Here is a 15,670-nt window from a genome sequence, read left to right on the forward strand (position 1 = left end):
CAGAGTCAGCACTGGACATTATCTGCTTTGGACTTAGTAACAGGGATCTGGAAAATTTCTTCCAAAGAGCGTCCCACAGTTGAGGGTTCACAAAGACTTAGCATGGCTCCCCTCCATGTTTCTATTCTCCTTTCCATGTTCCTATTGCCTGAGCCAATTGGAACTTTTGTAATAAGTAAGGAATTCCTTCAGAGTCCTGTACACCAACAGATGTCCCAGTGAGAGAAAAGAAGCCACAATAAAAATGGAGTATAACAAAATAATATTGAGAGAGTGCAGAAAACAATTTCAAACACTCATGGTTTACTCTTTGTTCTGTATTTTTAGTGGATTTTGAAATAATGGCATATTCAGAGAAGAACATTATGGCTCTATTACATTGACAGTTTTGCACTGTTCCCTTGAGGAAAAACCTTATGATCCACTTTATTATTAAGGAAATAATGAGGTGACCACTGGGGAGTCCTGTAGATAATTTTAACTTGTTGGGAAACCATTTTTACTTCAAGGATTCTCAACATATACCTATAGGAGTAATGTGAAATATGGTGTTTGGAGAAGGGAACAAAGAAAAGTTGGTAACATTGGCATGAGGGTACACAAGTACTGAGACTGCCCAATGAGTGGTGGTCTACGTCTGTACTGACCTTCTGAAGAAACCAGTGGATCAGCCATCATGAGCCAATTGGAAGGCAGAGGCTCCCACATTCCATGACATCTCCAACCTTCTAATTCTGTTAGACTGTTACCTAGCGCACTCAGCCCTACCTCCTCATTTCTGTCTTGAGTCCACGCTGTAGACTCAGGTGTGTGAATCCTTGTTTGAAAGGTGAAGGAGTTTCAAGTGTTGTGGACTGCAGAGTACTTGTTTCTCAACAGTAAGTGAATCATGACAGCTGCTGTCTTCCCTTAGTCCTGATGAATTCTACTTGGGTTATTTTATTATTTTTTTAAATATTTGGGTCAGAAGCACTCAAACACTTAGCCACATATGCAGCCCTTTTTTGTATTTTATTAAGAGACAGGGTCTCACTGAGTGGCTTAGCACCTTGCTATTGCTCAAGCTGACTTCTAACTCTAGATCCTTCTGTCTCACCTTCTGAGCCTCTGAGATTATAGGCATTTGCCACTGCAGCCAGCTCTTGGATTCTCTTGTTTTTAACCCATAACATATTTGGGTTTTCTTTGCAGGTCCTGGCTGTACATTTACTGTACAAACATGGCAGTATTCTTCAGCCCTTCCCCTGACGGAGGGGATGAAATGAACCTTGATGGAGAGCCTCAGATGAAAGTTATAGAAATCATACGGGGACTACAAGCTGAATTACAAGAACACAAACTGAATTTCCAAGATCTGGAACAAAAATTCATCTTATGTCAATCTACCGTGTATACCCTTGCCAACCAGTTCCAGAAATATCGTAAGTTGCAGATAGGTTTATGGTCACTAAAGTGAGGTATGATTGATTGTCTGTTTCCCCTCTGAGAAAAAGATTTTTTTTTTTTGGACCTTTCCTTTCTCTTTCTTTTTTTTTTATTGGTTGTTCACAACATTACAAAGCTCTTGACATATCATACTTCATACATTAGATTGAAGTGGGTTATGAACCCCCAATTTTACCCCAAATGCAGATTGCAGAATCACGTCGGTTACACATCCACAATTTTACATAGTGCCCTATTAGTAATTGTTGTATTCTGCTACCTTTCCTATCCCCTACTATCCCCCCTCCCCTCCCCTCCCTTCTTCTCTCTCTACCCCATCTACTATACTTCATTTCTCTCCTTGTTTATTTTCCCATTCCCCTCACAACCTCTTATATGTAATTTTGTATAGCAATGAGGGTCTCCCTTCATTTCCATGCAATTTTCCTCTTCTCTTCCTTTCCCTCCCATCTCATGTCACTGATTAAAGTTACTCTTTTCTTCCTACTCTTCCTCCCTGCTCTGTTCATATTAGCTCTAATTATATCAAAGGAGACATTTGGTATTTGTTTTTTAGGGATTGGCTAGCTTCACTAAGCATAATCTGCTCTAGTGCCGTCCATTTCCCTGCAAATTCTATGATTTTGTCATTTTTTATTGCTGCATAGTACTCCATTGTGTATAGATGCCACATTTTTTTTATCCATTCATCTATTGAGGGGCATCTGGGTTGGTTCCACAGTCTAGCTATTGTGAATTGTGCTGCTATGAACATCGATGTGGCAGTATCCCTGTAGCATGCTCTTTTAAGGTCTTCAGGGAATAGTCCGAGAAGGGCAATAGCAGGGTCAAATGGTGGTTTCATTCCCAGCTTTCCCAGGAATCTCCAAACTGCTTTCCAAATTGGCCGCACCAATTTGCAGTCCTACCAGCAATGTACAAGTGTACCCTTTTCTCCACATCCTCGCCAGCACTTGTTGTTGTTTGACTTCATAGTGGCTGCCAATCTTACTGGAGTGAGATGGTATCTTAGGGTGGTTTTGATTTGCATTTCTCTGACTGTTAGAGATGGTGAGCATTTTTTCATGTACTTGTTGATTGATTGTATATCCTCCTCTGAGAAGTGTCTGTTCAGGTCCTTGGCCCATTTGTTGATTGGGTTATTTGGTATCTTATTGTCTATTTTTTTGAGTTCTTTGTATATTCTGGATATTAGGGCTCTATCTGAAGTGTGAGGAGTAAAAATTTGTTCCCAGGATGTAGGCTCCCTATTTACCTCTCTTATTGTTTCTCTTGCTGAGAAAAAACTTTTAAGTTTAATTAAGTCCCATTTGTTGATTCTTGTTGTTAACTCTTGTGCTATGGGTGTCCTATTAAGGAATTTGGAGCCCGACCCCACAATCTGTAGATCGGAGCCAACTTTTTCTTCTATCAGATGCAGAGTCTCTGGTTTGATATCAAGCTCCTTGATCCATTTTGAGTTAACTTTTGTGCATGGCGAGAGAAAGGGATTCAGTTTCATTTTGTTGCATATGGATTTCCAGTTTTCCCAACACCATTTGTTGAAGATGCTATCCTTCCTTCATTGCAAGCTTTTAGCCCCTTTATCAAATATAAGATAGTTGTAACTTTGTGGATTAGTCTCTGTGTCCTCTATTCTAAACCATTGGTCCACCCGCCTGTTTTGGTACCAGTACCATGCTGTTTTTGTCACTATTGCTCTGTAATATAGTTTGAAATCTGGTATCGCTATATCGCCTGATTCACACTTCCTGTTTAGGATTGCTTTTGCTATTCTGGGTCTTTCATTTTTTCATATGAATTTCATGATTGCTTTATCTATTTCTACAAGAAATGCCGTTGGGATTTTGATTGGCATTGCATTAAACCTATAGAGAACTTTTGGTAATATCGCCATTTTGATGATGTTAGTTCTGCCTATCCATGAACAGGGTATATTTTTCTATCTTCTAAGATCTTCATCTACTTCTCTCTTTAGGGTTCTGTAGTTTTCATTGTATAAATCTTTCACCTCTTTTGTTAGGTTGATTCCCAAGTATTTTTTTTTTTTTTGAGGATATTGTGAATGGAGTGTTTTTCCTCATTTCCGTTTCAGAAGTTTTGTCGCGGATATACAGAAATTCCTTTGATTTATGCGTGTTGATTTTATATCCTGCCACTTTGCTGAATTCATTTATTAGTTCTAGTAGTTTCTTTGTAGACCCTTTTGGGTCTTCTAGGTATAGAATCATGTCATCTGCAAATAGTGATAATTTAAGTTCTTCTTTTCCAATTTTTATGCCTTTAATTTCTTTCATCTGTCTAATTGCTCGGGCCAGTGTTTCGAGAACTATATTGAATAGAAGTGGAGATAGAGGGCATCCCTGTCTTGTTCCGGATTTTAGAGGGAATGCCTTCAACTTTTGTCCATTCAGAATGATGCTAGCCTGAGGCTTAGCATAGATAGCTTTTACAATGTCAAGGTAAGTTCCTGTTATCCCTAGTTTTTCTAATGTTTTGAACATAAAGGGATGCTGTACTTTGTCAAATGCTTTCTCTGCATCTATCGAGATGATCATATGGTTCTTATCTTTAAGTCTATTGACGTGGTGAATAACATTTATTGATTTCCGTATGTTGAACCATCCTTGCATCCCAGGGATGAATCCTACTTGATCATGGTGCACAATTTTTTTTGATGTGTTTTTGTATTCGATTCGCCAGAATTTTATTGAGGATTTTTGCATCTAGGTTCATTAGAGATATTGGTCTGTAGTTTTCTTTCTTTGATGTGTCTTTGTCTGGTTTCGGAATCAGGGTGATGTTGGCCTCATAGAATGAATTTGGAAGAGCTCCCTCTTTTTCTGTTTCCTGAAATAACTTGAAAAGTATTGGTATTAATTCTTCTTTAAAGGTTTTGTAAAACTCCACTGTATAGCCATCCGGTCCTGGGCTTTTCTTGGTTGGTAGTCTTTTGATGGCTTCTTCAATTTCATCCATTGATATTGGTCTGTTCAAATTGTGTGTATCCTCCTGACTCAGTCTGGGCAAATCATATGACTTAAGAAATTTATCGATGTCTTCACTATCTTCTATTTTGTTGGAATATACGTTTTCAAAATAATTTCTAATTGTCTTCTGTATTTCTGTAGCATCTGTTGTGATATTGCCTTTTTCATCCCGTATGTTAGTAATTTGAGTTCTCTCTCTTCTTCTCTTCGTTAGCATGGCTAAAGGTCTGTCGATCTTATTTATTTTTTCGAAGAACCAACTTTTAGTTTTGTTAATTTTTTCAATAGTTTCTTTTGTTTCAATTTCATTGATTTCCGCTCTGATTTTAATTATTTCTAGCCTTCTGCTACATTTGCTGTTGTTTTGCTCTTCCTTTTCTAGGGCTTTGAGATGAAGTGTGAGCTCATTTATTTGTTGGTTTTTTCTTTTTTTGAGGAATGACCACCAGGCGATGAATTTTCCTCTTAAAACTGCTTTCATTGTGTCCCATAGATTCCGATATGTTGTGTCTGTATTTTCATTTATCTCTAAGAATTTTTTGATCTCCTCCTTTATGTCTTCTGTAACCCATTGATCATTCAGTAACATATTGTTCATTTTCCATGTGATGTAGGATTTTTCCTTCCTTCTTTTATCATTGATTTCCAGTTTCATTGCATTATGATCAGATAAAATGCATGGTATTATCTCCACCCCTTTATATTTACTGAGGGTTGCCCTATGGCATAATATATGGTCTATTTTTGAGAAGGATCCATGTGCTGCTGAGAAAAAAGTATATCCACTTGATGATGGTTGATATATTCTATATATGTCAGTTAAGTCTAGGTTATTGATTGTGATATTGAGTTCTATAGTTTCTTTATTCAACTTTTGTTTGGAGGATCTATGGTGAGAGAGGTGTGTTGAAGTCACCCATAATTATTGTGTTGTGATCTATTTGATTCTTGAACTTGAGGAGAATTTGTTTTATGAATGTCGCAGCACCATTATTTGGTGCATAAATATTGATAATTGTTATGTCTTGTTGGTGAATGGTTCCTTTTAACAGTATATAATGACCTTCTTTATCCCTTTTGATTAACTTAGTCTTGAAGTCGATTTTATTCGATATGAGGATGGCCACCCCTGCTTGCTTACGAGGACTGTGTGCGTGGTATATTTTTCCCATCCTTTCACCTTCAGCCTGTGTATGTCTTTTCCAATCAGATGTGTCTCCTGGAGGCAGCATATTGTTGGATTTGTTTTTTTAATCCATGATACCAGCCTATGTCGCTTTATTGGAGAATTTAAGCCATTAACATTCAGAGTTACTATTGATATATGGTTTGTACTTCCATCCATGTTTGTTTATCCTTTTTTTAAAAAAAAAAAATTTAGTTTGTTTCTCCGTGATTATCTTTCCCCTCGCCCTCTGTCTTTACTGAGGCACTTCCCACTGATGGTTTTGGTTATTGTTTTTCATTTCTTCCTCGTGTAGTGTTTTGCTCAAAATGCTTTGCAATGCTGGTTTTCTGGCTGCAAATTCTTTTAACTTTTGTTTATCATGAAAGATCTTTATTTCGTTGTCATACCTGAAGCTTAATTTTGCTGGATACAGAATTCTTGGTTGGCATCCATTGTCTTTCAGTGTTTGAAATACATTGTTCCATGACCTTCTTGCTTTCAGTGTCTGTGATGAAAAATCCGTTGTTAACCTTATTGGTTTACCCCTGAATGTAATCTGTCTCCTTTCTCTTGTAGCTTTTAATATTTTCTCTTTGCTCAGTATATTGGATATCTTCATGACAGTGTGTCTTGGCGTTGGTCTACTGTGATTTTGTGTGCTCGGTGTCCTGTATGCATCTTCAATTTGTATATCTGTTTCCTTTTTTATTTCTGGAAAGTTTTCTGTAATTATTTCATTCAGCAGGTTTCTCATTCCCTTGGTTTGAATCTCTGTACCTTCTTCTATCCCGATGACTCGTAAGTTTGTTTTTTTTATGTTATCCCATAACTCTTGGATGTTTTTCTCGTGATTTTTTACCAGCCTTTTTGTGTTGGCTAGACTCTTTTCAAGATGGTATATTTTGTCTTCATTACCTGACGTTCTGGCTTCTACTTGCTCCACTCTGTTAGTGATACTCTCAATTGAGTTTTTAATTTGGTTTATCATTTCCTTCATTTCTAGAATTATTGTTTGATTATTTTTTAATATCTCTATCTCCTGATAAAGATGCTTAACTTCTTCTTTTATCTTTTTATGTAATTCATTCTCAATGTGTTCTTTCGCTGCTTGAATTTGGTGGCTTGTATCCTCTTTAAGGTTCCATTCCATCTGTCTAAGGTGTTCCTTGAGGTCTTTATATGACCATTTTTCTGATGACTCTAGGTCGTCCTGAATATTTAGGCTGTCCTGCATTGTTTGTACTCCTTTTCTTCCTTGCTTCTTGAAGCTGCTCATGTTGCTTCTTGTTCTGTTTGACTGCTGAGTTACTGTTTACTCCTATAAATTTATTTGATGCTGTAGCAGCAGGTTTCAATGAAGTTATCTCCTCCACCGCAGTCTGGTGACGTCAGTTCTCTGCCATAGTGATGTCTCTTGCAAATGGCGACAGTTCGTTTCCCTTTGCCGGGCGACCAATGCAACGGGTGGGTCCTTACTGTCTCTCTCAAGCCCCGTTTGGAACCTGTGGCCACTACTTATGAAGGCTCGGTAGGCATTTACCTCTGTAGGATGAGAAGGGCTGACCAGTTGTTTCAGCTGGATGGATTAATGCTGAGTCACAGCTGTTTGTCTCATCTTTTCAAACGCGGCGGCGCGGAGCACGGAGCGGCTTACTCACTTCCCGCCGCCGTCTTCCTCTTCTTGGGATGATGGCGGGTCGCTCGCTCTGCGCCCTCTGGTGTGTCTCAGCCTTGGGCTCCTGCGCCTCGCTCCGCCGCGGCCTCCACAGCCAGCGCCACCCCGGCCGCTCTCTCCTCCTCCGGCGTTCGCGGCTTCCGAAAAAGATTTTCTCCAAATTCTTTTCTCCTCTTTTCTTTCATCAAAAGGAAATCCATCATTTCCAGAAGTAATATATTGTTATTTTGCCTTCAGTTTACTAACAATGGAATAATGAAACACAAAGACTACAGCAACTTTTAGTTTACAAGGAAGTGTAGGGTGGGCATAGGTTAATTCCCAGTTACTGATTTCTACTGGAGACATGAAAATGCCTTTTCATCCTCAAGAATAGCTCAAACCTTTTTTTCACAGTATTCTCTTGTACCATATCAGATCCACAGACATATAACAGCCGTGTTGGTAAAGGTCTGGGACTAATGATTCTCCATTCAGTTCAGGCTTCCCCTGTGTTTGTAGTGAGTGATGTAGAAACTACTCATTGACTGACTGGATGTTTCTGAATTTGATTTCAGGGAGTGGTGCAGAGGAGGAGAGTGGAAAAGAACAGGACTTGCTGGCTCCCAGGTAACAATGAGTGTTAAGAGCCTGGAAGAGGATGGGTTAAATATGAGGAGGGTCCCCAGATGAGCAAACCAAGAGATACAAAGTGTCCACACTATTCACATGCAAAGGCAAACACAAGCTGCTGGTATGACTGCATTCCTCAATCACGGAAAAAGTCCATCTTTTAAGGAGGTGTTTTTCTTTTCTCTGTCGTTCCTGTCTGTATCCAAATAGAAGTAATCAAACTAACTGAATGTTTTGTTTTTGTTTGTTTGTTTGTTTGTTTGTTTACCTCACAGAATCTACATCTCCTGTCTTGTATGGGTCCATTGAGTATGAGATATAAATCTGGTTTCTTTCTGGTTGATAAGACTTTTTGGCAGGAATGTCATAGCCTTGGGTGGGGGGAATACACATACACACACACACACATATAAAAATGCGTGCACACACACACACACACACACACAGAAAGTCCATTTTCTGTGTATGCTGTGGCTCATGGTTGTATCACACAGGGAGAGTGGAGTCTCTGTCCTCAGCTCTTTTCTAGTCAGTAGATTGAGCCCCTCTTCCTATCTCCTGTCATGAAGACATGTGCACCCTTCCCATATCCTAGGAGGATCATTTTCTTTCTCTTTGAAAGGAGTACCCTCTTGCCCTTCTGTGACCACTCCCTTAGGCCTCTATTTAGACCAACTGGGACTCATATTTACTACACTCATTTAATCGTACTCTTTATCCCTCCAGTCTGAGACAAGCCCCACAGGAGGAGAAAGAAATCCTGCAGGACGTATTGAATGAGGGCTGTAACACTTGCCCCAGTCACTCTGAATCATCAGATATCCACCAGCCCCCGTGCTTCAGTGCTGATCCCTTGGGTGAGCATGAAGTCTCCCTTTGTCTATCTGCAGCTCATGACTACCCCATTAAAACACAAATGCACTCCTATTAATTATACTTCTGAGGGTCCAGTGACAAATTCAGGATGGTAAACCTAGAACTAACAAGAGCAGGGAAGTTGTAGGGACTGTAACATACTCACAGGTACCATTTATGTGTGTGCATATCAGGGCTCTGCATGACCTTATTCTTACAACCTAGGACAACTGATCTCTCCTACAGTGTTCTTGCTCATGTTTGATCCTTTGATTACAAGCACAAGCCTATAATCCCAGCTGCTCAGGAGGTTGAGGCAGGAGGATCTTGGGTTTAAAGCCAACTCAGAGGGCATGGGATGTGGCTCAAGTGGTAGGACAGTCACCTAGCATGCATGAGGCACTGGGTTCAACACTCGGCACCATAAAAAAAAATAAATAAAGATATTGTGTGTCCACCTAAAAATAAAAAAAATTTTAAAAATTTAAAAAGCCAGCCTCAGGAAAAAGCAAGGCAGTAAACAACTCAGACCTTATCACTAAATAAAATACAAAATAGGCCTGGGGATGTAGTGCAGTGGTCATGTGCCCCTAAGTTCAATCGCAGTAACAAAAAAAAAAAAAAAAAAAAGAGAACATTGAAATGGTTAATCTTGCTTACATTAAAATGCTAGAATCAGGTGGTGGAAATATTGGTTTATACCAGAAAAGTTCTGAAAGAGGAATTTCCTTCTAGTACACTGCCAAAGTTAACATTGAGATCCTTAAAAATAATCCCTAGTATTGAGAAAAATGAGGCTCAGGTATTTTAATCCTCTTCCTAGAGAATGAAACTGGTTCTGTTTGAGAATTGTGAGGGGGCCCAGAGCCACTAAGTCTTGGAATGAGCTTTGTGGAAGGAAGGAAGCTGCAGTTAGTGAAATCCAGAAGAACCTGGAAGAGTATCCAGGGCTCAGGAGACCAAAATGCATTTTGACTTTGTCCAGTTACATGAAGAGCATTCCATAATAATGATCCACCCAGTCAGAGACGTTGTGCATGATGGATCAGCATAGCATCTCAGACTATTTCTTTAAACTCAACATGTGAGTTCTTCCAGGTTAAGTCCTTTAGTTGCTCCCTGAATTATATATACATAAATTATGTCTTCTTCTGAGGGAGGTGTCTGTACTGGAATGAGTAAAGTGGAGTTATTTAATGACTTCTACATTTCTGAATATGTTTACAGAACACCATGACAATGAGGACAGTGATAAAGAAGAGTCACTTTATTTCAGGTAACAATGAATGACCAGGGGCTAGAAAAAAATGGGTAAAATAAAAGGGGTGCAGGAATCCTAAAAGTACAGAGCATAAGGTCAAATGTAGTCAAAGTTTCTTAAAGGCACAGTAGGAGTGCTGATTGCAGTGAAGTTGTTGATTCTATCCAAGATGATGGAACCCATTAGCAAAGTTCTCTGTCTTCTTTATGGTATTGTAAGAGTGAGTCTGCTCAAGAAGAACTGAGCAGCCTTGGGCACTTCTAGATCTTAAATACATCATGTGTTCCCTTTGTAAACGTCAAACTCAGGATGAGATCCAAAAATCATTTCTGTACTGTTAGCCTGAGCTCATCAACAGGTATTCCATAGCAAGAAAAGTAGATAGAACAAAAATGATATCATGTCATAATATGGATGTGCAAAGAAGGCAAAATGTCTCTGAGTCTCTTCAGTTCAGGAGACTATTGATCAGACACTTGTGTCTAAAATTCACCATGCTTTATGCACAAGGTTGGCCCCTGCTATGCTTCTCATTGTGTGATCCTTCTGTGACTGTACCTTATAGGCAGAGCTGTGCCCTCTTCCTCTTGAGCTTGTTATCTTGTTAGCAGTACACTGAGCAATGGTGGCCCTTGGTCTCTCTCTCATACCATGGCACCTAAACTATGTCCTTGAGATGAAAATGGTTTTTTGAATCATTTTTGAAGGGAGGCACCTGTTTGGGACTCCACCCTTCAGCTTTGAATCGGGACCAGCTGGGAGACTGTAATTTCTAAACCACCATGATTTCATCTTTTGTTCTTCCCTGCCTCAGCTGTCCCAGCAGTCTCAACAGTGAACTGGAGGAAGAGGAAGAGAATGACCTCCAGCTGGATGAAAAATATTTTGGGGACGCTGGTCATCCTGATTCATGTGACACACAAGAACTTGTCAGAAGCTCTGTGTTCCCATCACATGAGCCTAAAGTCAGCTCTACTGTGGATGGAACCAGTGAGTACTTTTATCCTAATTCAGATGAATGCAACTTGTCTCTGGTAAATCACAAATTCTCTGCACTCAACTCCACTATCTAGGCTGAGACATATGCCTGCAGAGCCAGGAGACCCAGTTTGTTTCTCAACAGGTGTAGAGGTCAGGTGGATCTGAAGCTTTGTTATTTTTCTTGCCAGGTCAGTTTATTTTTAATCCTTGTCTGCACTGTGCCAGCCATAGTTGCAAGTAGACTGGAGTTAGGAGGAGGGGATTAGAAGCATCTCACAGACATCTCTACAACTTGTTCCAGGAGGGATTGGTCAGACCTCAGTCTTTAAAGGGGTTAAATCATTCCTTCTGCAGTGTCCTTGGAAATTGCATTTATTTTCTAATGATTTCCTCTCCTCTTTTCATGAGATAGAATATTCAAAAATCATATGGAAGTCTCTTATGGTTCTTGAGTGTTGACTCAGTTTCTCAGCTTCCTCTGAGAAGGCTATCCTTCAATCAGTCATTCCTGTTTCTGTTCCACCATACATTGCTGTAGGTTTCAACCCAAAGGAGCACAAATGTTTCTTTCCTCCAGAGATTACATGTTGAATCATCTGTTCCGTCTGAGAGTTATGTTCTCATGTAAATTGTCAATGGCCAGTGTACATGATGGGGAACTGGCCCAGTTATTCAGACAGCAGACAGCATTTCTCTCCACAAGTTCCAGGATTGTCACTCTTGTTGAACAAGAGCCCTGAGTGATAGTAGCTTTATAGAGTATGTAGAGAAAAAAAATATATTCTTCTTTCCTCTCTCTCAAGGTAGAGTTCAACTTTTCCTCAGATAAACTTTTGAAATTCTTGAGTCTTTACTCATTAAATCAGTTTTTAGGAAGAGCAGAAGTCTGTGATGTCTCCCTGTATCCGAATGTTTTATAGTAAAATTAACTGACTAAATTTATTTCCCAACCCTTGCTTTAGTCAGTGCCTTTTCAGGTGTGACCATGTTTTTCTTTTTCCCATTTCCACTGAGGGGCAGATGACCTAGAGGGTAGACCTGGCTCTGTGGTCATTCACAGAAGTGGTAGAGAGAGCGAGTCTACATTGAGCTACAGCCACCTTGAGACTAAATTACCCCAAAGCCCTTCAGTCTGAGTTCAAGGTAGTTTAAATGTAATATCCTTGTGGGAAGGTGAGACTTTCCCAAGGGACTTCACAGATTTGGCCACTTTTCATAATAGACACTATATATAGGAGGGGCTGGAGGATAAGACACAGTGGAAAAAAATATTGTACACAATGATTGAGGGATCCAGCCTCAAGGAACTGAAAGAAGTAGATTGAAAGGGAGGAGATTTGTTTTTGATATAATGAGACTAAATAGGATTTCATGAAAAGGAATGGGCCAGGATGTCAGGGGTTGGGCATATAAAAGGAGTTCTCCTTCCCACCAAAATTATGTAATGATAGAGTGGCTGGTAGTAAGCATGGCATACAAGACCTTTGTGAAGAAACTGTCCACGTTGCCAAGAGTCCATGAAGAGATTCTTGTGTCAGTGGCCATTTTCAATCGTTCCAGGTCTAATCTCCTTTTTTGTCTGTTTCACCATTGCTTTCACAAACAGGTATATTGGTTTAAGATACTTTCTCCTTCAGGTCAAGAGGATCTCTCATGCATGTTACTGAGTGTCTTCAGTGACAGATGATTAATGATGGATGAACTGAGACTTGGGGACACACAGTACATGAGAGGCAGGGAGCAGCATCTGTAGACAAAGACCTGATTGCTAGAAGACAGTGAAGCAGAGTGAGAGTCAGGGAGGAGACAGCCTGACAAGGAAGGATGGTGTATGGGAGTGTTGGGATGTGATGTTGGATAACCTTGTGGGGCCAGGAATGAGGACTTCAAATGCAAGATGGGGAGTTGGAATTATTCAGGGGGATGTAGGAATACAGTTTTCACAAGCAGAGAGGGACCATGGTAAGAGCAGGACAGTGAGTTAGAAGGCTAGTGAGGCTGGGCTCAGTGGTCCCAGCAGGAGGTTCTCTCATGGCCAGGAGTGTGAGGCCAGCATGGGTAACACTGTGCCGCTGTATCTTAACAAAAGTAAACCTGACGGGAGAGTTGATCTTTGGGGGACTTCACAACCAGAGAAGGTAGTGAGGAGGAGAGTGGAAGAATCTAGACACCAGTAATGAGAGTATGATGAGGTGTGTTCTCAGGGTGATGGAGCCAAACAGTCAGATTGAAGAAATTTTGAGAAAACTGAAGCAGATCCTGGTGAGAATGAGGGATTTTCAAGGAGAGTGTGTGGAGAACACAGTAGTGGGCAGCAGGCCCTCTTGTACCCAGTTCTTCCTGAGCCTGACCTGGATTGACATGAGGCTGCTGGAAACCTCCAGTCAGTTTAATTTCTGAGGACATCTATTCATTTCCCTAGGGACATAGAACACAATTATATCAGGAGGAATGTCCAATTTGCCTCTGTAGTATGTGGAAAATATAAGGATTATGGACCCGATCTCTCTTCACAGTTTCATACAATTGATTTACAATAAGGAGCCAGCTCCTCTGCTGCATTGCTTATAGCTGCTAACAGCCTCCAGGTGGCAACAGACTGTACATGTGTATGGATTGTAGGTGGTACATAGACCACAAGGAATCATAGGCTTCCGAAATGCAGAGAGGGAATGTTATACAACCACTCGACACCCCTTTCCATGGTATCTTATATTCTTTCCATGATCTTTCCTCCCTGGGGAGAGAGATCAAGAAATCTTTTTATTTCAATCACATCATTGAGTCTCAATAGAATGTCCTCTCTACAAACAGTGATGGAGTTTAATAATACTGAGAAAATAGCCTTGAACTCATTTTTTTCTTCAAATCCATCTTAAGTGGATGATTTTTCTTCAGGGACACTCTTTTCTGGACACCTGCCTTTGTTGTTGTTGTTCTTGTTTAGTAACATACGACAGTAGAATGTATTTTGCAAATTACACATTAGTAGAGTATAACTTATCCTGTCGATGATCCTGCTCTTTTGGTTTATGATGTGAATTTACCCTAGTCATGTATTCAAATACAAGGCTAGTTAAGGCTAGTTAGGTCCAGTTAATTCTATTGTCTTTCCTGTTTCTCTCTCCCCTCCCATCCCTTTATTTTCCTTTGTCCAATACAGTAGATTTCTATTATTCCCTTCCCCAACCTCCCTTGTTTCTGGTTAGCATCTACAAGTCAGAACATATAGCCTTTGGTGTTTGGGATTGGCTTGTTTCACTTAGCATGATATCTCCAGTTCCATCCATTTACTGGCAAATGCCATTGTTTTATTTTTCTCAATGGTTGAGTAATATTCCATTCTCTATATACATTACATTTTCTTTATCCATTCATCTGTTGATGATGTCAAATGGTGGTTTCATTCCAAGTTTTCTAAGGAATCTTCATACTGCTTTCCATAGTGGCTGCTCTAATTTTCAGTCCTACCCAAAATGTATGAGAGAACCTTTCTCACTCCATTCCCCAACAACATTATTGTTACTTTATAATTGCCATTCTAATTCAAGTGATATGGAATCTCTGTGTAGTTTTTATTTGCATTTCTCTAATTGCTAGAGTGATAAAGAGTTGTTCGTGTATCTTTTGGCCATTAGTATTTTTTCGGCTGTGAGGTGCATGTTCAGTCCTTTGCCCATTTGTTTATTGGGTTATTTAATGTTTTGTTTTTCTTTTGGGTTTTTAGTTTTTCGAGTTCTTAATACATCCTGAGGATTGAATACTCTTGTCTGAGGTGCATGTGGTAAAAATCTTTTCTCATTCTGTAGGCTCTCTCTTCACGTTATTAATTGTTTCCTTTACTGTGAAGAAGCATGTTCTCTCGGTCAGACTGAAAGCTGCGATTCTCTGATATAGTGATGTGAGCTGGAGCCTGGGGCCTAGGGTTAGATACACTCTCAGGTCCTGGGCTGGCCTTTACCAAGTGCATATCTTAGGTGCTTTCATCTCTTTCATTGTTTATTAAAATAACTTCCATAGTACCAGTTCAATAAAAATAAAAATTTTTAATGAAAGCTTTGACTCTGTAATCTCAAATCCTCAGATAACTTCTGGATGTTTGATAAATATAATTTCACAAAAGATATTTTCATTTGATATAGAGCAATTTTTCAGTAATAGTATCAATCCTGGGCCCACAAGTCTGTGTCCTGACATATCCAGCTCACTTTTCTCCTTTCCTCATCTCTTTGAATTAATGTGACACCTTCACACAGAAAGTGCACAAATTGGTCTCCCTGATGATTCCACACTGAGTCCATCCTCTCCATTCTTCTGTCTCCACAGCCATGTTGCCAGTGTCCTCACAAGGACTCAATTCTGCTCAGATGTGAAGACTGAGTTTCAGTCCCTCCTGCCCCCTTAATCTGGGTTGTGTTCATCTTGATTCTCTGTCTCCCTCAATATCAGCTTCTGGAGCCTGTGGTTCTCATGTCAGGTACCACACTCACCTGACAGATGTGGGCAACCTTGCACTCATTACAAACCTCTGAGGGTCATGCAAGAGAAGAAACACCTGTCCCTCATGTGGAGCACTCCCTGGCATGGGCTCAGTGTGTGTCACTGGTGTGTAGTTCTTGAAGCACATGTGATAATTTAGGGAGGTTCACCATCTTTTCTTCATGCTGAACTCTCTAGGATGA

General features: G+C 40.0%; 1 protein-coding gene across 1 annotated transcript in view; it reads left to right on the forward strand.

The window, feature by feature from the left end:
- LOC308655462 (uncharacterized protein) overlaps nt 1–15,670 on the forward strand; it is a gene marked incomplete at its 5' end in the record, with an annotated part of 66,938 nt that overhangs the window by 28,180 nt on the left and 23,088 nt on the right. The window lies entirely within an intron of this gene.

The sequence above is a fragment of the Spermophilus citellus genome (assembly GCF_964194105.1).
Source record: "Spermophilus citellus genome assembly, chromosome: 9".
NCBI lineage: Eukaryota > Metazoa > Chordata > Mammalia > Rodentia > Sciuridae > Spermophilus > Spermophilus citellus.